Source organism: Euprymna scolopes, chromosome 39, assembly GCF_053919585.1.
Source record: "Euprymna scolopes isolate OS-2025 chromosome 39, ASM5391958v1, whole genome shotgun sequence".
Lineage (NCBI taxonomy): Eukaryota > Metazoa > Mollusca > Cephalopoda > Sepiida > Sepiolidae > Euprymna > Euprymna scolopes.
This window is the reverse complement of record NC_136520.1, coordinates 8,537,347-8,561,475: the sequence shown is the minus strand read 5'-3', so window position 1 is coordinate 8,561,475 and position 24,129 is coordinate 8,537,347.

Here is a 24,129-nt window from a genome sequence, read left to right as displayed (position 1 = left end):
AATGACGCTAAAATGCGCGTTGTTAACCGCCTATATGCTGAACAGAAACCCAACATAAACAATTGTATATCCGATAATAATTGTAATTGCAGAAATAAAGCTAATTGTCTGTTAAATGGGATCTTCTTAACTAAAAATAAGAATAAAGTAATTTCTTCAAAAAGTACTCAGGCCTATATCAGATCTGTCAATGGGAGTTTACGGACATATACAGAAATCATATACACCTTGTGAAAAGAAAAAATATATAAAATCCAGTATACGTCCCCTTATCTACATACATCATGGGATTTATTTCATTTCAATTAATTATATTATGATACGATGAATAGGATACGTCCCTCTATTTCTGTTTCTTTGTCATCTCTCCTTTACCTACAACTTCTTCTTTGTGGTCTTTTATTTTGCCTCCACGCATTCCTTACTTGTCAAAAGGACGAAGCTCCCACTCTCCGATGTGAAAATTGCATCTACACTTGCCGCCATTTAATGCAACAAACGTAACAGGACAGTTAACGCGTTTCTATAAAAATGTCCTACCGGACAAAAACGGCGAAAATAATATATTTCAGTTGAGAAATTATGACGCTTACAAGTTGCTAATTCCGCTCGATTTTTGTTCGTCTTCCGGTTTTGCGCCAAAGGACGCCTTATTTTCGAAAAGGTGAATCGATAATTCGCTTAGATAGAATAATTATCAATTGGGATCGCCAAAAGCAACATCATGGATCAACATCAAAGTGCAGAAACGATGGTAATCGTTTTACTTAAATTTTCTTACATCCGTGGTTATATATATATATATATATATATATATATATATATATATATATATATATATATTATCATGTTCACTTTCTTAGGTTCATGTTTATATCTATGCATATATATATATATATATATATATATATATATATATATATGTATATATGTGTGTGTGGGGGTTGTGCGTGTATGTATATTCATATATAGGAACTGAAAAATGATAACGTTTATATATATGCATATATATATACTATACCATATATGTATACACAACATGTGTATAGCCTCTCTATATAGATTATATATATAAAAATGCAGTTTATATTAGCAAGTATTATATATAAAATATAAATTATTGCATTTCTGCCACTCATTGCATGTATATACATTTATATATATATATATATATATATATATATATATATATATATGCCTATTAAACGATTTCACGTCATAGATTTTTAAATTTATTGAATAATTAAGAGTTTATATATATATATATATATATAATAAGAACAAACCTGTAACAAAGAAGTTTATTATTAGTTTTTATTATTCGGCAGAATACTCCGAAATAATGTGTTATGTTATCCTTAGTCTGCAGTGTTTCAAAGAATGCTAATTCTTCTTATCCGAGGAAAGCTGTCAGCAAAATAATCAGATAGGAATAATATGGAACTAAAAAAATTATGCGTTTTAGTTATAAACTATAAAAAAAAATATTAGAGAATAAATATAAATAGAGAAACAGTTCACGTGAGGAGTTCTTTCAGATATTTATTGAAAAAAATCGGTTATGTATATATATATATATATATATATATATATATATATATATGTATACATATATATATAATTATAAAAGTCAAATGACCTTGTAACGGGTGTTGTAACCCGACATCCAGCTTACGACTTCCGAATAAACAATTGTTAATACGTTCTATATTACTTTACATCGTTCATTTCCGTATTTATTCAAGTTTTTTTAACGCAATTTTCTTGCAAATAAATCTACTGTTACCCGTTGGCAACCATAACAGCATTTTACAACGGCGATTTACCCACAGCTTTTTTTTTTAAATTTATTCTATATTTTTTATATATATTTCTTAAAAAACATTCATACATTTTCTTCTACACTACCAACATAAATAAATGACCCGGACAATACTTTTTTTTGATTTTCGCTACAATAAATAATTGACGCGACAATAAAACGTATTGTTTTACTGTGTACGTTTTCAGCATCCTAATTGTTTTTTGTCTTTAAATTAAAAGATATATAAAAATTTGAATTTAACTTTAAGTATCATGGTATCGGTTCAGTGAACATTTACCTATAATTATGGCAACTCACTTATAATTAAATGGATGTAAGTTTTTTTCCAAAATAAACAATTATAAACAAACCGACTGATAGAAATCTATCTATATTCTTTTTTTCATTTTAATATACTTTCATAGAAATGCATCTTTTATGTCACAAAAAACTATTTTCTTTACGTCACATGTGTCACGCTCATACATTAATTCCATAGCTAATATAACATACTTGCCCAACCGGTCACCGCAATTGAACCGCAACCTAGCAATTGAACCATTCTTCCACATCTCCCTTATCAAGTCGAAGCCCGATCCGATCAATCTGCTCATCACGTGATGACTCAGCTAGGCTTCTCTCTAGCCTTCAAAACTAACATTGTATAGGTCATCGCTAAAATTGATATTTCTGTATTGGCTGATGTATGGATTTTGTACCGAACGTTTCAAGGTGATCTGCCATGCTCAGGCTTAGTCTCTCTATTAGCAAAAGGAGTACATTTATTGATAATTATATTGGGGTAAGTATGCTGGAAATGCCGAAATATATATATGGAGAGAGAGAGAGAGGGAAGGAGGGAGGCAGGGAGAGAGAGGGAAATCTTTCGATCCATTTTTTTTTTCCATTTGATGGATCAATGTTCGAACTTTCTGTTTGTATGCATAAAGAAATTCGCCATTGGCGTGAAGGTTTTCAACTGCCTTAAAATCTCTTAATATACCTTTCGATAGTAAAAAAAAATATACTTTAAATGCATTTATGGAACATATCTTTTTTTTAAAAGCTGTCAGGTTTATTAGGTTAATGCAAAAGTAATGTCGTTTTTTGACTTGAAATAGAACGCCAAAAAAAACGACCTTATTTTGGCATTAACCTAATATTTTGAGACAATAAAATACGTTTGCACTTTCAAAGCATATATATCATTAGTAAACAATTCCAATCAATTAAGAAAAATAATTTTTGTATAAAAGGCAATGTAAATACTGTGATGTCAGGATGAATATTAACATGTGTAAATGATTATTACATACCATGGATTTGCTCTAAAGTGCGATTGTATAAATCTTGGGTATCATATTATATTAAGTTACCGCTGATTTATCCTTCCATTTGAGTATTGTATTATTTATAAATTCATTAAAAAAAATAGTGTGGTGGTAAATGTATGCGAAAATTGAGGTAAGGTTTTATAGTTCATAAATATGCTTTCTGTTCATATAAAAGGGCAAATATGCTTATTCAATTATACCCAACCCTTTCTTCATACCAATCCTTTCATTTAAGAAGCTCGATCTATGTTAAAAATTACTACAGAGGATATAAAAATGAATGATAAAAAGTCTATATTCCGAATTCTATGATAATACTAATTTTACCGTTGCAGCAGCTATTCTGTAATTATTATGTAATTTTTTAAAAAAGTATTTTCCGCCATGATCAATCAGGAGAATAAGAAGTATTTAAGTAAAAGAAAAGATAAAATAACAATGAATATGGGCATAGTTAAATAGTTACGAAAATGTCTCCCTGTTCGTTTTCCAATTTCTTTTGTATGAACCGCTATCTTAATAAATGCCATGACGTTCGAGTGCGCACGATTCATTGCCTGGATTCGGCTCTTTTCAGATTCCATGTTTAATCTTTATCGCCTCCCTCGACACACTCGAATTTTAATGCCATGTTCATATCAGGGCGTTTTTGAAACTTGGCATAAATTGGGAAAATGAATATTTAAAATACATTGAACTGCAAACGCGTTGTTGTTGACTTGAGGGACGACATATGACTGATTGAATTGACACTACTAAGAATATATAATATTTGAATTGACACTACTAATACACGTTGGCCTGTACTTGTTAGTATTTGGTAGTCGTTGCATCTCCTTCATTTTCGTTATTCCCGCCCCGATGGCATGGTCACGAATTCGCCAACTACAAATCTATGTATAGACTTAACTCTCCTCCTTGAAATGGTCCCAACTTTAAGGTAGCCAGCTGTGGTACCTTAGCAGAAGAACCTAGCAATTGAACCTCTCTTCCACATCTGCCCTTATCAAGTCGAAGCCCGATCCAATCAATCTGCTCATCACGTGATGGCTCAACTAGGCTTCTCTCTAGCCCTCAAAACTAACATTGTATAGGTCATCGTTAAAATTGATTTTTTTTGTATTGGCTGAAGTATGGATTTTGTACCGTGCGTTTCAAGGTGGCCTGCCATGCTCAGGCTTAGTCTCTCTATTAGCAAAAGGAGTAAATTTATTGATAATTGCATGGGGGTAAGTGTGATGGAAATATCGAAGGGGATGCCCAGGCAATTATTGAAGGTCGGGTAATTTGCCTCTAAGGTATTGACTGTTCAAATGACACTTTCTGACCCTTGAGTCACATCAACGCACCATGCCCTAATATCAATACCTTCATCGCAATCATTTAATAAATGTGAATAGTCATTGAAAAATAAAAAAAATGAAAATAAAATAAGTAAATAATAATAATAATAATAATAATAATAATAATAATAATAATAATAATAAACCACAGTAAAAAAAAAACTACATATATAAATTGATATAAATTTGAAACACAATATATACATGTACATTTGATTGTCTGGGTACGTCTGCACAGGTATACTCGTATTCGTGTGTATGTCTATATATGTGTGTATATATGTATAACTGACGATAACCGGTGTGCCTAAGTGATTATGCCGTGTCGTCTCCACAATAATGATTATCAATGGCAATGAGTTAGTGACTGGGTGCCATATAGTTTACGTAAATTCAAAGAAGAGACATTTGTAGTAGACAGTTTGTATAGAATCGAAAGTATACTATAGTGGTTCCAATTTTTAAGCCGTCTTTTTTTTTAACGCAAAAATTTAAAGGAGTAAGATTTTAAACTCGAGTTACTTTTATGTGTCAAAATCCATGTGTTTATATTGTCACGACCATTCGCAACGCAATTTTGCCATGCGATAATCGATGGACGATCTTAAGGCATCATAAGCGCGCTTTCCATACAAACGCCGTCGAAAAAGTAAAGCCCTCTATTTTTCCATCAAAATTTCAAAGAGCTACAAACACGGGAGTTGTTTCTTTAAACCCAGCGACCTTTTTGTGCTCCAGAATATATATTTTCTACATAGTCACTGCCATATGCAACGCACTTTTCCCAGAGATAAACGATTGGTAAGCATGGACGTCCAGTTCCCGCTTTGTCATGCGAGGGTCGTTTCAAAAGAAATGCTTCCTATATGTTTTAACTCAAAAGATGAAGAACTTCAAAGACGAAAGTATTTGCATTTAAATGAGTCTCCTTTTGTGCCCCAGAATTTATTTTTCTGCATAGTTAATACAATTATCAAACCATTTTTGCCAGAAATTCAATGACGCATCTCTGCTTCTCACGCACTCCTAAAACACAATATCTGCAACAGAGAGATGAAAATTTCAATTTATGGATGCATGAGTCCAATCATCATATAATACAATTTGCAATACCCTCTGATCCATTCGGGCGGAATTAAAAACTTGGAACTATTACTTTTAGAAAGCTCCTTGTAATGTAGATGTTGTTCCTAATGCTTAAAGTTTAATTAACTTGAAAATAATCGCATGTATATAATTATTGCAATATTTTTTACTATACGCTCGGCTTTAAAATGTTAAAAATATTTGTGATTCGTCTATTTGTTAAACGGTAGTCCTGTTCAGCTTATTCAATATCTATCATGTGTGTGATGGCTAAAGCGAGGAGCACTTCTTACCAAAGACATAAGTAATCCGATTTACACTTCTAATGGTTACTCCGACATTGTCTCATTGGCTACCGTATACTCATTAATCCTCATCCTCCAGTGGTGTGTGGGCCTTGATATGTGGTATAGTTGTGTATTGACATGTGTACTGTACTAGCGCGACTTTTCCCCGGGGCATGTTGAATCGATTACCTTCGAATGTCCTTAGTCGCCAATATATCCCCGTTGCAGGGAGGTGCCGAAATGCTCCAACATACCGCGCCTGATATTCCTAAATGTTTACCTATCTTGTACTAACCAGGACCAAGATTGCTTAACTTCGATGATCTAACGACAACCGGTATGTCACCGGGATTCTTTCTTAGAACTGCAAGCCTGTGAAAATCATTCGTTTGTCTGTTTTCGTCTTCAAATTCAATGTAAAAAATTGTTTGTTGCACCGTCCCCTTAAGTAATCCAATTTATCAAATTTCCGGTACTAACGATTACTACGATATTCTCCCACTGAGTACTATATACTAATTAACCCTTATACTCGAGTGGCCCCTAGGCTTTGATAAGAGGTGACTCCTATGTAAAAGAAAAAAAAAAGGAATTTCCATGGACGCATGCAATTCACAAGCGGTCCACAGTCGAGTGTACATCTTCGTTAGGGGAATGGCGATGTTAGATTTTTGCTCCCTTTTTTTTACACAGGAATCACCACTTAACAAGGCGCATAGGACACTCGAGGATAAGGGTTAATGGGTATACATTAGCCAATGTGATTATAACGTAGTAAATATAAGTAGTGGAAATTTAGTAAATTGGATTAGTTAGGGGGGGCGGTTCTTCAAGAACTTGTTTACGTTAGACTTGAAGATAATCAGATTGTAGTCAGCTGGAAAGCAGCCAACCGGAAGAGAGTTCCACAGTGGTGCAGTTCTAAGAAATAAGCTTTGTTCATGGAATCTACATTAAGGTTTATGCACAGATAGAGTGTGGGAAATTAATGATAGTGGTTTTGGAAGGACGAGTGTTTTTCGTGAAAGTTGTGCAATCTATGGATTAAAGCTCAGACGAGCTTTTGCCATACTTGCAGGGAGGTATCGACGTTCTCCTACATACAGCGCCTGTCATCATTACTTGTCACCGATCAGGCACTGACCAGGGTCAAGGTTGCTTAACTTCGATGATCTAACTAGAACCGGTATGTCAACGTAACTATGCCGTATAGGTATTCATACGTTTATTGTACTCATAGAATAGTTCGGCCTACATTTACCACATTCGTATTAATGTCATTTTTAACGAAAATCATCGAAATGTTTTCACTTAATAAATGGAAAATAAAATATTAAAAAGGAAAATGCATAATGCATCGATGACAGCAAATCGTTGAAGTCGACTGAAAGGAACCAGAAATCGATATTTACTTAAAACTACTGACAAGACACGTTAAATCTCTATTGTAGACGAAACAAAAATAACTCAACAATCACAATATTATATAAGGTGCATTTATTTAAGGCGGCGAACTTTAAATTAGCAACTCCATTTTCTTTAATTGCAGACGTGGCAACCGTTGGTTATTTTCGATGCAGCTTGGTTTGGCACTTAATCGTATCGTTTTAGCTGGAGGCAGTCATATGCAACATAGCGCGCGATATGACTAGTTTACTGAGAGAAACATTTAGTGAACAAATAATTTCAGGAAATGGACCCATCAACTAACCAACTCGTTCCTGCTATTACACCCCATTAGATTATGATTTTCAATAGATGTAAAGCTTCATGTCTACGCTGATAAAAAAGACACAAAAGACTACTTAGAAGACATATAAAGTACATATTAATTAAATGCGTAAAGTTATGAAATTTGGGCTAGTAAATGTTTAGCATGTTTGAGGTAGCCCGCGTACTTTTCGAATTAATACGTTTATATAACACAAGCGAGGGGTATCCGGCGTTGCCCAAGTGTTTGGAGGTGTGTGTGTGGGGGGGGTTAAAAAAGTAGATATGAGTATCGAACCCGAACCATTGAGGCAAAGTTGTGAAAAAAATACGTGCGACGTTAACCATTGCCCCACCGAGACATGCTTAAGGAAACACGTTTGAACTGATTAAATTACTTGGATTTAGCAGGTGCTCGTTTTAATGAGTTAATGAGGTAAAGTTATTTCATTTACTGCTGAACGCTCCCCCCTGTGGTGTTATAGGAAAAAGACTAACCCACATGCGGCGAGCGATAAATATTTAATATTTATCTCCCCGAAATCGAGCAAATTAAATAGACAGGCGGGCTTCGTTGTTAACTGTGAGATATTGCGATTTATATGTGATATAAAAAGTTTTAAAACGTTGTGAAGCGACCGACCGCTTCTCTGAAAGAAGCCTTTTGTAGACACGCAGAAAAAGCGAACACCCACACATACATACATTTTCGCTTTTATATTTAGAGACTAATATTAAATTGTCTTTTATACTTGTTTTTATTTCATTTTACGTTGTTTGATTCCTCCTGCAAAGTCTTATCTATAAAAGGATATATGTCTGTCTCTGTATTTTCAAACTCTATTTCCTACGAAACTAACGCTGCAAAGCGGTTCTAGGAATCTCAAAGAATTAGATTAGTTACGGACTGTTCTTCTGTGTTTCTTTAATAATTTTTAGGGGTCAAAAATAGGTCCAAATTTTTAAAAATCGTTATACATTTTGTACATTCCTCTTAGATTATTTTTAATTTTTAATTTTTTAAATCTGTTCTAGTACGTGTCACGTTGGTAGAATGATAACTTCATCAGATTATAATGCGATATTTTCGGTTTCGATCTTACCTAATGGCTCCATATATATATATATATATATATATATATATATATATATATTTACTTTTGAAATCACGACTGTATAATAAGAAGGGCAGTGAAAACACCATTTTTTTTACAAGGTGGTTATAACTTATCAAGGCCCAGAAGCCACTCAGGGATAAGGGTTAGTGTAAGTACAGTACGTTAGTGTGGATATTTAAAGTATCTACTTAAGGAGTCGTTTCATCAGGAATTTGTTTACGTTGAACTTGAAGACATCCAAGTTGTAGTCAGGAGGGAAGAAGGCGGACGGAACAGAGTTCCACAGGCGTGAAGTTCTAAGAAAGAAGCTTTGTTCATGGAATCTACATTTTGATTTAGGCATAGATAAAGAGTGGGGAAAGTTTTTGACAGTGGATTCAGCTCGACGGGTGTTTTTTTTTGTAAAAGATTGGCGACGGGGGACCAGAGATTGAGTTCAGGCGAGCACCTGCCATGGAAATAAGGATAAAACAAAGATAGGCTTGCAACGTCTCTTCTGTGGGAGAGAGATTGCTTTTCATTGTTTTGACTGTTGTGTATATATCCGTTAATATCTTATGTTTTTATATAAACTGATGTTGTTCTCGGTTGCTTGACTGTGCCTTACTGTGTCGGATATATACTTGAGAGTTAAAAGAATGAAAAGAATATGCTGTTGTTACATCCCTAATATAAGTTTCTTTATTATTTATTTTATTTGCTCATGTCCATCCCTTACAAAGCATTTCGTCACTTGGACGTAAGGGGCTACTATTTGGGGTCATGTCCAGGAAAGGTTTACAAGATATTTATGTATGTTGTATTTACATTTCTGCATATCTGTACAGCCAGGGAAGCAGGCAACAGGTAGCAGCGAGGGAATTCCAAAGTCTAGCTGTTCGATGGAAGAAAATATTAGAATAGAAAGCTTTATCACATCTAGGGACAATAACTATATAAAAGCCAAGTACGGCCAAGGATGGAATACTGTTGCCATATCTGGGCAGGAGCTGCCAAAAACAGCCTTTCATGCCTTGACAGAGTACAAAATAGACTTCGTGGTTTAGTGGGGGGTGCCCTTTTCTCTACCCTGCAACCCCTCTCCCACAGAAGAGACGTTGCGAGCCTATCCTTGTTTTATCGTTATTTTCATGGCAGGTGCTCGTCTGAACTCCAATCCCTGGTCCCCCCTCGCCAATCTTTCACGAAAAACACCCGTCTAGCTGAATCCACTGTGAAAAATTTCCCCCACTCTATATCTGTGCCTAAATCAAAACCCGGATTTCATGAACAAAGCTTCTTTCTTAGAACTGCACGCCTGTGGAACTCTGTTCCGTCTGCTTGCTTCCCTCCGGACTACAACTTGGATGTCTTCAAGTCTAATGTTAACAAATTCCTAATGAACCGCCCCCCCTAATTAAACACTTCATCAAATCTCCTCACTAACGTAATGTACTTGCAATAACCCTTATCCCTGAGTGGCTTCCGGGCCTTGATAAGTGGTGATCACTGTGTAAAAAAAAAAAAAGGGGTGAGATTTTATTGCTAAGCAGGGTTGTCGGGGATATGCACGTCGAGGGGGTACAAGTGTAACGAGTTCATCAAAACACCTTCCATTATAATATTTGTAAAATATATACTGAATCTGGACAACTTAAAATATCATATTTAAGCGTATTTTACGACCGGTCAAAGCCGGGCCCCCGCGCTAGTCAAATATATTCAAACAGATGTCATAAGACGACGCCACGTTTCACGTGAAACCGAGTTGAGCAATATGGAAGCCCGACGTTGTTCGCAGAGCTGTTATCCGATACCTTTGCAATCGGAACCATTCCATTCAAGCTGGTTTCTAGTTAATCGAGGACTTTACACGCATAGCAAATATATTTCGAGAAGAGAGTCTGATTGTTTCCTCCGTAAGTTTCAGTGTCCATATCTTGTAATTATGTACTTTGGAAGAATCCTTGTTTGTTTTCATAAGGATTTCACCTTGGATCATATTTCGAAAATAAAAGTATTTCTCCAAGAATTATATAACTTACATATGAAGCGAATGGATGGTGTTTGTTTACTTACGATCGAGATGTCTTATGAAAATCAGCCGGGAAGAGATTTGGACATAATGCGGTCAACGATAAGTTACCATAAAACTATGAGACTGTCATCTAAATGATATATATATATATATATATATATATATATATATATATATATATATATATATATATGTGTGTGTGTGTGTGTGTATATATATATATATATATATATATATATATATTGGATTATTTATCTTCCACCAGACTCTCCATTCATGTGTAATCACCTTTTTCTTCGCCATATTCCCTCTGCTTCACATTTTTTGTTTTCAAGTAAGATCTTTGACTTACTTGTTGTTTCATCAAATACTTTTGCATGCAAAATCCGACCCCGCATTTTGCTAATTCCTACCCTCTGATGAGAAGAAAAGTATTTCTTCGAAACTCCGCGGATTAAGGACTATCCACTTATCTAGTATTTCCTTTTCAGATTAAATATGTTTTTAACTCATTTCAAAGTGTTTTCAACATGTTTTATTAACTGTTTGCTCGTATCTATCTATCTATCTATCTATATATTGTAAGGAACTTTGTGTATGCGTATGCGTGTGTGAGTTTATTCCATATGGACTCGGAAATGGCTATGCTGTTTTTACCTTATTATCTGATATATTATAACTTATTAGAATATTAACAAATGCGGACATAATTAACATTATTACATCAGGAAATGGATGGCAGTATTTTGATTCCATGTCTTTAATTCTCACGTTCCCAATGTTCAAAAATTATAAAATATAACTATCCTATTTCCGCCACCAAAATCATCTTATTTATGTAAGACATTACATATTTTTCTTAAAATGTGTATATTCCTGCTCTTTTGTTTTTACATAGGAATCGTCACTTATTAAGGCCCGGAAGCCACTCGAGGATAATGGCGTACAGTAGTCAATTGCGCAATATAGTAGTCGTTAGTAATGGAGATTCAGTAAATTTGTAAACTTAAGTGGAACGGCTTATCAAGAACTTGTTTATGTTGGACTTGAAGACAGTCATATTGTTGTCAGCTGGAAAGCAAGCAAACGGTAGATAGTTCCACGGGCGTGCAGATCTAAGAAAGAAACTTTGTTCGTGGAATCTACGTTAAGGTTTAGGCACAGATAAATAGTGGGGTAAATTAATATTCGTCTGGCTGAAAACGCCATCAAAAATTCTCCCCCCCCGCCACTCTTTTATCTGTGCTCTTGCTAGTTAACGAGTAAGTAATTATGCCAGATATGGTTTTGTATCTATGCTGTACTTTGTGCAGTCACACACACGCACACACACACGCACACACACACACGTACGCATACACACACAAACACCCCCCCCACACACACACACTCGCGCGCAAATAAACGAACCGTTATTCATTTAAATTTTCCCCGCGCATTTTGCAAAAAAAAAGAATATGCTTTGCCAGCAACGGCGCAATTTCAAATACGCCCACACACTTTTCTACAACAACAAAAGTAAAAAATAACATATTTTTGGCGGTCGTAGTTGAAAGCACCATCACGTGACACAAGAAGCCAATGAGAAACTAAAGAAGATCAACTTTTTAACGATTTTCCAAAATCAAAATATTAGCAGTAGCAACTGCCGAAAATGTATAAAACAGTCGTCTACTGAGAGATTCCAGCTTCTTCCGTCTCTTAACTCGCCTTGACGACTCAACGAGAACATGTTCCTCATTTCACAACACCGTCGCCGCCAATACCGTCAACCCCGCCATACTCCCGCCCTGAGGACACTCAAAATTCCCTTCTACACACACACGCATTCGTCCCGCACATTTTTTAAATTAATAACAACAAATCACTCTCTCCTCGAATTACTTTCCTCATGGGGCTTTTTAAGCAAGACGAACCTCGCAAGATACACACAAACTAAGTACTAAACACTAATTAACCCTTATACTCGAGTGGCTCCTAGGCTTTGATAAGAGGTGACTCCTATGTAAAAGAAAAAACAAACGACTTTCTCCAAAAAGAAGAATTTCCATGGACGCATGCAATTCACAAGCGGTCCACAGTCATTTGTATATCTTCGTTAGGGAAATGACGATGTTAGATTTTTGCTTCCTTTTTTTACACAAGAATCACCACTTAACAAGGCCCATAGGACACTCGAGGATAAGGGTTAATGTGTATACATTAGCCAATGTGATTATAACGTAGTAAACATAAGTAGTAGAAATTTAGTAAATTGGATTGCTAAGGGGAGGGGCGGTTCGTCAAGAACTTGTTTACGTTAGACTTGAAGATAATCAGATTGTAGTCAGCTGGAAAGCAGGCAATCGGAAGAGAGTTCCACAGTGGTGCAATTCTAAGAAAGAAGCTTTGTTCATGGAATCTACATTTAGGTTTAGGCACAGATAGAGTGTGGGAAATTAATGATAGTGGTTTTTGCTAGATGAGTGTTTTTCGTGAAAGTTGTGCAATCTATGGATTGGAGCTCAGACGAGCTTTTGCCATACTCTCAGGGAAGTGCCGACGTTCTCCTACATATTCATTTTATCATTTTCAAACAGGACTTTAACCTTCGAAACTCATTAATTCCACGAAGGACTTTCACCTAACATTTTAATTACAATGACTTCGAAAGAACTTTCACCAGGTGTAATCACCTTATTGTTTTTGTCAAAAATAAATGCAGTGCATTTAAATCAGAAGGTGTCCTTTTGTTTCATTCTTTTTTTATTATTTTGTTTGGGACGAGGAAATTTGATTTTACTTTAATTTCTAGTCCCCCCTACAACTTTCTCCTAACATTGTAATATATCGTATAAGTTAAATTTAACTTGAAAATAATATCATAAATATAACACATTAGCTAATTTAATCGCAATAACGCATCATATTAACAATTTGTAAAGCATTATTTCTAATTAGATTATTTTTCTGTTTGTTCTCTACAGCTGATATTTTTTCTTTGGCGGAAATAATTATTTTTCTTAATTTAATTATTTCAGGTAATTAGTGTTGACTTTTTTGTTCACATCATTTTTGGAGTTGATATGCGCTCAAAATAATGGCAGAAACGTATTACTTGTTTCCGCAAGATTGGTTTCAAAAGAAAAATAAAAGTCATTTCCCCTCACGTCAGTCGTCATATGACATTGTTTTGTTTACGCCATTTAAATTTTACCTTATATGTCAATAATCCTATAATCAATCCGTTCTGCCATATATCCGCCAATTTATTGACGACGTTAGGAAAAAAAATATCCTTAAGTTACCAATTCTAAAATTAATTGATTGTAAATTTCAACTTACAGTTTAAATGTCATTTCTCTTATATATATATATATATATATATATATATATATATATATATATATATATATAATTTTAAAAAAAGCCTTTTTTTTTAATTAAATATGTTTTTAACTCTTTTTCAAGATGTCTTTAAACATGTTTTATTAATCATTTGTTCATAATATAAGCTCTATTTCCTTTTCGGTTTTATTGAGCTTTTACATCTGTCTGAGTTTATTTTACTTGTAAATATTAACTCTTTAATATCTATAATATATTTTAAGTTTACCATGTTGATTACCTTGGTAAACTTATTGTAATTTTTATTTTTACATATACATACATACATATATATATATATATATATTATTAAATAGATTACAAATATATAATAAATCGTTTTTATTTCAATACTTTTCTTCGAGTTTTTATTCAAAGACCCGTAATCTATTTCTTGAGATATTTTCAATCCTAATCCGACCTTTCTGTTCGGTGCCATTAAACAACGCAGAAATATATTTGTATTAGTCTAAGCCATCAGTTACTTCCGTTTTATCACCAATGACGTCATTTCCGCTTTATATATTAAGTGGATTAGAACAACAAGTTAAAGAGCAGAGTATATTTTAATGTATTCATTAATACAATTAAAATGAAATGAACGAAAACAGTACTTGTTGTAATGTAGATATATAATTAGCTGGATAGGCATGGGCATCCTAGAGCTATTTTAATATTGAGCAAGATGATTAATAATATATAATTAAAAATAAAAAATTAAAAATCGGTTTCACAAGGAAAAACAAAGAAAATCAATAAATTGTACGATCGTTTCAGAAACGATGTTTCTATTGAGATAGACAATAAGTCTTGGACAATAATTTTATCACATAGTTTTTTGAAACAAAGTCTCCTTAAAAGATATATCTGCCTTATTTAAAAAATGCTAGTTTTATTTTTGGTGTCTTTAAAAATAAAACACCGAATATTTTTGCTGATGAGGAGACATTGTTTAAAAAAACTATAAAATAGAATTATTGTCCAAGACTTATTGTCTATGCCAATAAAAACATCGTTCCGAAACGATCGTACAACTTATTGATTTTGTTTGTTCTTCCTTGTGAAACCGATTTTCAATTTTTAATTTTAATTCCAAATTATCAATCATCTTATTCAATATATATATATGTATATATATATATATATATATATATATATATATATACACACACACATATATATATATATATATATATCTTATGCATAGATCATCGTATAACGATTAGATCACTGTCTGATGACGTAAATGAACATTTAAAATTAAAATGTGTAAATTCAACGTTATTTCACGCGGTTAATGGTAGCCGAATTGATACGGTCTTCGCTAATCGAGCCAGAGATGTCTCGTGTTGCGGGGTCCGAATCATTCGACTGGTGTTAATCGTGACACCTTGCACTGAAGATTCCCGAAAGGATGAAACACTAGTGTCTGTAGGTATTTAATTATTATCGTAATATATATATATATATATATATATATATATATATATATATATATATATATATATACTTGTCTTTACATAAGCAGTAGTTTGTTGCTACACAGCCATGAGCATGTTTCGGTCTACTAGTATTTACTAACAAGGGACCTTATCAGGCAACAACCCTTATTTTCGAAAACGGAATTAAGTGCTGTTGCCTGATAAGGTCTCTAGTTAGTAAATAATAAATGCTCATGACTGTGTAGCAACAGACTACTGCTTATGTAAAGACAAATGTAACTTGCTCTACTTCTGTATTGAGCACTCTTGTATGAACCTCGTTATATTTCACTGGTTACCCTACCTTTGGAAAATAACAACCGCAAATTATGTATATATATATATATATATATATATATATATATATATATATATATATATATACTCGGTTTTTTTATTCAAAAGTAATGGACTAATGAATTCAACGAGGTTGTTAGATAGTGCTCAATAAAAAGAGCTGATATTACTTGTTTATTGTTATATAAACATGGTTACATCTTGCTGCTACAAATAGCCACTTGTTTCAATCAAACAACAGATATCATCATGCAGCGACTTGACTATTCAAAAGTTCAATGAATAATCTTATGAATAAGATTATTCATTGAACTTTTGAATAGTCAAGTCGCTGCCTGATGATATCTGTTGTTTGATTGAAACAAGTGGCTATTTGTAGTAGCGGGATGTAACCATGTTTATATAACAATAAACAAGTATATATATATATATATATATATATATATATATATACTTCAAAATAGTTTTTATTTAACAATCAGTTGTTATGGAAACGTGAGATCGTAGGTTTACAATTTTTTTCACACTTTATTTTCCTACTTTTACTCATGACTCCGGGTTTGATCCTTCCTACTTACCTACCATAACATTTTTTTAAAACTCCCCTCCCCCCGTCCCGGAAACAAACACTCGGGCAACGCCGGATACCCCCGCTAGTATATATATAAAATCACCATGATAATTCTTTTATTTCTTCATTCAAATGTAGTTGCAGCGCGCACTACGTTGGGCGAACATCGCAAAGGTTTGATTTTCGTTTGAGACAACACGTAACATCAAAGATTCTTTATGCAAAATTTTCACCTTTGGATGTTTTGAGTAATACGTATGGTTCTTCGATTTGCGAGCACCTCATAAATAACCATGCATGTGCCACGAATTTCAGTGGTGACATGTTTACGTTCTTGAGTAAGTCGCACTCAGCTTTTCATCTAAAACTTCTAGAAACTCTTTTTATTAAGTCTTTGAGACCTTCTCTTTGCAAGCAAAACAACAAAATTTATTTCATGCACTCGGTGTGACCCTTGTCAAAATTCAAAACTAGCAAATTAGATGGTCACCGATGTATGTAAAACGTTCATAATTTCTACTTTTATATAAGTGTCACTTTGTGTATGTGAGAGAGAGTTGTTTTTTTCATAGATTCTGAAATGAAGGAGCATATCTTTTGCAAATTTCACACAAAGTTTATATATATATATATATATATATATATATATATATATATATATATATATATATATATATAGTGTTATAATGGAATAATTCCAGGAGGAAATCCGCGTATGAGAGCTCAATGTGGTAAACAGAGCAATAACATAAAAATATAACACGGAAATTACATAACATCGACAATTATGTAATTTCCGTGTTATATATATATATGTATATTATATATGTGTGTGTGTGTGTGTGTGTGTGTGTGTGTGTGTGTGTGTGTGTGTGCCAGTGTGCCAGTGTTAGAAATTCATCCAATAAATATCGAAAATAGAAAAAATCCGATCTTAAATATAGCTTTTCTCTCTTATAGATAAAGTAAAATAATATTTACTAGGGGAATATTATACCGACCAAGGAGGAGAAGAAAAATTCATAAATTCATTTCTTTTTAAGAAACAGATTTTTTGTAATCTGGAGATATATCTTAATGGTAGAGCATTCCTCTACAGATCGAAGTGTGACCCTGTTCAAGTACGGTTGCTCCTCAGCATTCCATTTTTTTTACTTTTTCTTATAAATGAATCAATATTATAAATAAGCGGTACCATTAAAAATCGCCGTAAATCATTTCTTTATTTGGATATTTAAAAGGAAACATTAATCAAAAGTGATCTTTCTAAGGCATTCATTGTCAAGCCCAACTATCAGCTGACGTAAACAAACAAATATCAGCTGACGTAAACAAACACAGACGGAATTTGATGAACGAATTTATCGTTATTATTTTTTCTATTTTTTTTTGTTGTTTTTTCCGAGTAAGTCCACCAGGTAAATAATTTCTCGTAATATATATTTATTAAAGGATTGATTATATAATAATACTTAGAATCTGCATAAATTAAAATATTATGTTTAAGCGTATTGTACGACCGGAGAACGCTGGGCTGCCTGCTAGTAAAAAATGCTTTTAGCATAACTTCTAATTAGTTTTTATTTGTAGTTGGTATTTTATTTCATGCGATAGTAATTATTTTTCTTAATGTAATTATTTGTGGTGATTATATTTTTGACTTTTTGTTCATATCTGGTAATTTTTGAGGAGTATGTCTGGCCAAAAAAATATCAGATAAAAAGAGTGTCGCGAACGTAATGCGATTTGTACAAAAGAATATTCATTTTCATATTTTCTTGTAATTGTCATATTTCTGTATAGAAATCGCTTTAGAAAATGAATCTTGGTAGATTAGACATTGAAATAGGGTAAGACGAATGCTGAAAAGCAAATAATTATCTTCTATCTTTCTTTTTTTGTTTTTTTTTTTTGGTTTTTGCGCGATGCTCTCTACGTCTCTAACGTGATCGTTCGCGTTTTCATATTTTTTTTATTAGCGTATGTATGAATATATATATATAAAAGTGAAAGTGTCTGTCTGTCTCTGTGTGTGTCTGTGTGTGTACATTTCCCTACGCAATAAATCTGTCAATTTTAAGTCTACAGACTCGAAATTTGCTATAGAGGGTACTGAGATTTGGGAAAATTGATGTGATCGGTATTCGGCCAGAAATTTGGCGATTAATAGGTAAAAGTTCAACGATGTGACCTTTGAGAACTCTACCAAACTCCTCCGATAATTGTCGGTCTAAACACTTGAAACTTTAGATATAAGCTCATTGGACATGGATCTAAGTTAATGACTAAATTTGAACCCAAAACAATAAATTTTAAGGAGTCATAATCGGGGTCAAAGTTAAAAACATTGATCACTTTTTTTTCTTGCTCAACATATATCTCTAAATACCCGGGCGACGCCGGGCACCCATGCTAGTATATAAATATATATATATATATAGATATATATATGTGTGTGTGTGTGTGTGTGTGGGTGTGTGCGTGTGTGTGTGTGCGTGTGTGTATACACATGTATTAATAAATATGAATAAAATACAATTTTCTGAAATTAATTGCATGCAAATAATTGTTAATTACATAGATATGCCTAAGAAATATCGCTCATTTAATTATTATTCGACCGAGTGAATGAGCAAGTTATGTTGATTAAATATTTAGAATAGGAATAAATTTCAAATTGACCCGCTTCATATTTAATTAGACAACAATGATTTATTAGATATAAAATTAGGTTTTAAAAATATATGTGGCGTTGACAAGCGGTTTTGTACTTTTAAATTCAGAGCAGCATATTTAATCAAAATAAGCTCCATTAAAGTCAACCGACTGTTGCCAACGCAAAACAAGTGTATTTATGTCAATTACTGAAAAATCTTACGTTCTCGTGGCGATGAAGTCGCTGAGTTGTTTTTATATATCGCTTAGGTTATTTGAAGCATTTTGCACGCAGAAAGTTGTCAAGATTTTTTAAATAATGGTAGTCGATAGGTGAAAGGTTTGGAGAGTATGTCAGATGTGACAGAGTACTGTAGTTTAAGGCCCTGTCAGTGGGGCATTAGAATACGCTGACTGCGCCCCCCCCCCTGCAGAGCGTAAAAGTCCCTCAATGGGGATCCTGGATATGACCTTTAACTGTATCCAGTGGTGAGGCCCCAGCTTGTGGGCTTTGGCGAGTGTTGAGCCATCCTTTAATTACCATTGCTCCCAGGTCCACCTTGACTCTGACAATGGTAGTACCTGTTAGGGTCCCAACTATGGGTTAAATAGAAACCGACGTGAAAACAACAAATATATTCTATTAAAAAAATTGTCTTCAAAATCTTTGGATTCGGCATTAAATAATCCGAAAAGGGTTGATATGCCGTAAAAAACTCACCCACCCAACCAACTGTAGTTTAAGTCGTTCAACTTCTGCAGGGTCAGTGTAGCATTTAGAGAGTGGATATATGTTTCTCCACTGAAGATGAGTTACACACTCGAAAGGACCTATGGAATAAATACCATCCACAGTTTAAAAAAATACAATCAGGTAAAAAAAAGTATTATTGAATTATTTATTTTTTATTTATTTATATGCTCGCAACGGCTATACATTCCTGCATTAAGCCTTTAAAGACAAACTTTTTTTATTCGTTAAACAATTCTGCAAGCAAACCACGGCATACTTTGTCGTGTATTATTTTTATCATGACCTCAGAAGAAGCCAGAAGTTGAGCTTGATACGTCCATTTTGTTGCTGATATTTTCTTTAGTTCTGTTGTTGATACGTGTTTCTTTATTTCCTTCCGACCTCATTGTTCTAAGAAAATGCACTTAGATGCATTACTTTTTTTTACCTATACTGATATAGTACAATCTTGGATGATAAAATTCTTACCCTAGAAAAGACGACATTTCTGTTTGACGAAAACCGGTTTCTTTTTATCCGAAAAGCGATAGGGGTCTTCTATCATGTCTGGAAATGACACAATGATTAACGAGCGAGATCGCAGATTCGCTGTTATACATCTGATGCTTTTAGTGATCCAAGTTATTACAACAGGACCATTGCCATGTTAATTTTTTTTTTTTTTTGCGATCACCATCAAATTATATCGCTGAATTGCCACTAATAATAGGAACGCACCTAGGGCGATGAAAACAATATTTCCGGCCACGGTTATGGTCTTTGGTATAGTTTCCAGTGAGCGCCACCTCATGCGACCTCACATCTTCGAAGTCGGTTGAAAGTCAACACTAAATGCGCTGAAAAGTGTGCTGATCACTTAGTTCAGTCAGGTGGCGCTTTCAGACCCTGGGTTGGGCAGAATAACTCGGCACCGGCCTACAAGTCCAAAGATACCACGGCTTAACGTCAGATTGGGTGCTAAGAATTTGTACGCTTCTCTTACTAGCCTCCTTCCTTCCCCTACCTGAACCCGTGTGAGAAACTCCAGTTACAATGCTATTTCATGTTTTAAGCCGCCTACGCACAATTCTTGTAGGCAGCTTGTGATTGGTTTATTTGTATGGACCATGATAACTACTTGGCGCTTTTTTTGTAAACATCCATTTTGTTTTTCAGTCTACGAAAATCTCCGACAAGAGCGAGACTCCAAAAAAGTCGGCCCCGAGAAAAATGTCTTATCGAAAGTGGAGCTGCAACATTTTCTTCACGCTTATATCACCTAAATGTTTGGTGAAAAAGGACTTTAAATCTCTATAAGCAGAGAAACCTTGTGCCGAAGATATCCTAATTAGAGGATGGCATCATTTGAACATTGTCATCACGTTTATGTCACCTAAATGTTTTACCTTTTCTCAATTCAGTTAGAGTTCCAAGGGACTCGATTTATGCCATATTAAAGGCACCAGAACTCTTGTGGAGAACACCATGACTTATCATCAACCTTTTCGAAGGAAAACCATGCCGCCACTCCAGCAAAAGGAGTTAACGACTGGCTCTAAATTTGGAAGGCAAAACTGACCCACCGTGTTGCAAGGACTGTACTCGAACCAATAACCTTTCTGTGATGTTATAACTGAATACAATTTGAGTTTAAAGGTATGGTTTTGTAATTGTGGAATTATTTTTTGCCTCTGCCAGGGAGTATTGAGTTTGTGAGATTAATTTCACACACCCGTTTGGTGATCCGTCGAGAACATCATCAACATGACATCTTAGCCTATCAAAGCCAGCCTGATCGCCACTATCCGCCGACTATTCGCCGAGCCTCCGCCAGCACTTGTGGAAAAGCCATGCTCCCAGTTCTGGACCCGTATCGAGGCGGCGATTGAGACTGAAGGCGTCTACATTAATTGAATGTCAGCTCTACTACATAATCCAGTTACCTGAATTTATATTTTCCAAAATGTTTTAAAATAAAGCTGTAGTGTTTTCTTCTGGTCGGCACTTTATCGCTTCACCCTGTATAATAGGAAACTTGCCAGAAATTAAAGATGACTAATTTGTAGTAGCGTCTTAATCAGCTGACTAGGTTTTGCTGGAGGTGCAGAAGATATGATGAGTATTCCATATAAAATATTTATATTTTCTCTACACTTAAACCAGTTTGCACATAGAGTGTTCTCAAAACACTCTTCTATTTCTTACTAACTTTCAAAGGTAATTTTATTCATCATAATAAAGAAATCATTCATGTAAAAAAAAATGCGAACATTGGGAATAACCAAAGCTTAGTGGAGGATGCTCTTTTCTCTTCCCTGCAACCTTTTCCCCACAGAAGAGACGCTGCGAGCTTGCCTCTGCTGTATCAGAAGTACTTGTCTTAGCTCAAATCTATGGTCCCTCCTCGCCAAACTTTAATCTAGCTGAAACCATTATAAAACATTTCCCCAATCTTTATCTGTGCCTTAAAATAAACGTAGATTCCATGAACAAAGTTTCTTTCTTAGAACTGCGTGCCTGTGGAACTATCTTCGTTTGACTGCTTTCCAACTGACTACAATTTGGTTTTCTTCAAGTCCAACTTAAACAAATTCTTGATAAGCCTCCCCCTTAAGTAATCCAATTTACCAAAATTTTTCACTACTAACAGTTATTACGATATTGTTTTTTTTTCTTTTTATTACATTTTCACCCTAAACAAGGCACATTGCCACTTTGGTGTAGGGGGCTACTATCAGGGGAAACATCTACTGGGGTACTATGTAGGGATTAGGGCAGCGAGATGTTGGTTCACGTTGCACTTGAACTTATGCATGTACGTACAGTTGGGGAAGCAGTGACCTGGAATGGAATTCCAAAGTCTAGCAGTTCTGGGGAAGAAACTACTGGAGTAGAAAGATCTTTTACATCTAGGGATCTCTACAGTGTGGGGTGGGATTTTGCAGCTTGTCGGGTCTGTCGAGGGTGTTCACATCGTGGGGGCACAAGTGCTTGCAGTTCTTCAGAGCATTCACCATTATAATACTTGTAGAACAGGCAGAGGGATGCAACGTTTCGCATTGATTACTGTGCACTTATTAACCCTTATCCTCGAGTGGTATTCGGGCCTTGATAAGTAGTTACTTCTATGGAAAACAAACAAAAACACGTCTCTATTCAAAGTATTAGGCTTCTACAAACAAATTAACTTTATTCGTCAGTTTCATTAACATGAATACAAGAATGTGGGGCGAGTTGATTCGGCAGGCGTGTATTATAGAAATGTAATTTTGTCTATGTACAGACACAGTCATACGTACATAATTTCTCCTCGCACGCAAAATACTGTCCTTTCATCTAGAACGTTCTTAGGAGACATAAAAATGTCAATTTCTGTCAACTTTCAGTGTTATTTTATTTATCGTTATGTAGAGATTGTTGGTACGTTTAAATGTCAGAGCTGGGTATAGTTAGCACTAGGGCTAGGAAAACAGCATGTTCTTTTCATTGTTTTGACACTCCAGTGTGTATCCCTTGATATCTTACATGCTTTTATGTATAGTGATGTGGTTCTCGGTTGATTAACTGTGTCTAACTGTGTCGGATATATACTCGAGAGTCAAAACAATGAAAATAATATGCTGTTCTGAAATAGACAACAGTCGTACTTTTCACAACAGATATTGCATATCGTGTTTCCTAAGTGTCCTCATTTCCAAATTGCATGTCTGAAATCCACCAGTTGTGACAATCAGGCTTTAGTAGGGTGTATTCCCGTTCCTGCTGTGGCTAATCAATTGAATTCTGAAATCGTAAAAATTGGCCAGTCATCTCACAAGATGTATAGTAATAACTAGCAAGGCCACCAGGCGTCGCTCGGGATCGTATAAGACAATTGAGAAAAATTTTCAACATACCTGTTATTCTTAGAATAGAGGAAGTTTTATGTCTATGTATCATTTGGCATCTTGAGCAAAATAATATTTTACCTACCCTAGGACGGGTATTACACAGCATATGTATGGAATAATTGTACCGTATGAGGGAAAAAAACAATCCTTACCTAGGGCGGGTAATGTACAACACATTAAAAATTATTTACATAATTTTTTGTTGTATTAAATTTTCGGTATGTCAGAAGTAAGGGTTTTTTTTTGTTTGTCCATCAGAGTGCTATAGTGAAGAAGCACCGGATGTTTTATATAAACGTTATACTACTCGAATATATTACATGATTTTCGATTTTGATAACTTATGTACGTCACAGATAAGGATTTCTTTGTTTCCATTTTGGTACTTCACTGTAAAAGTACCTTATTTCTTGGGTAGGATACTGCAGAAGTACCTT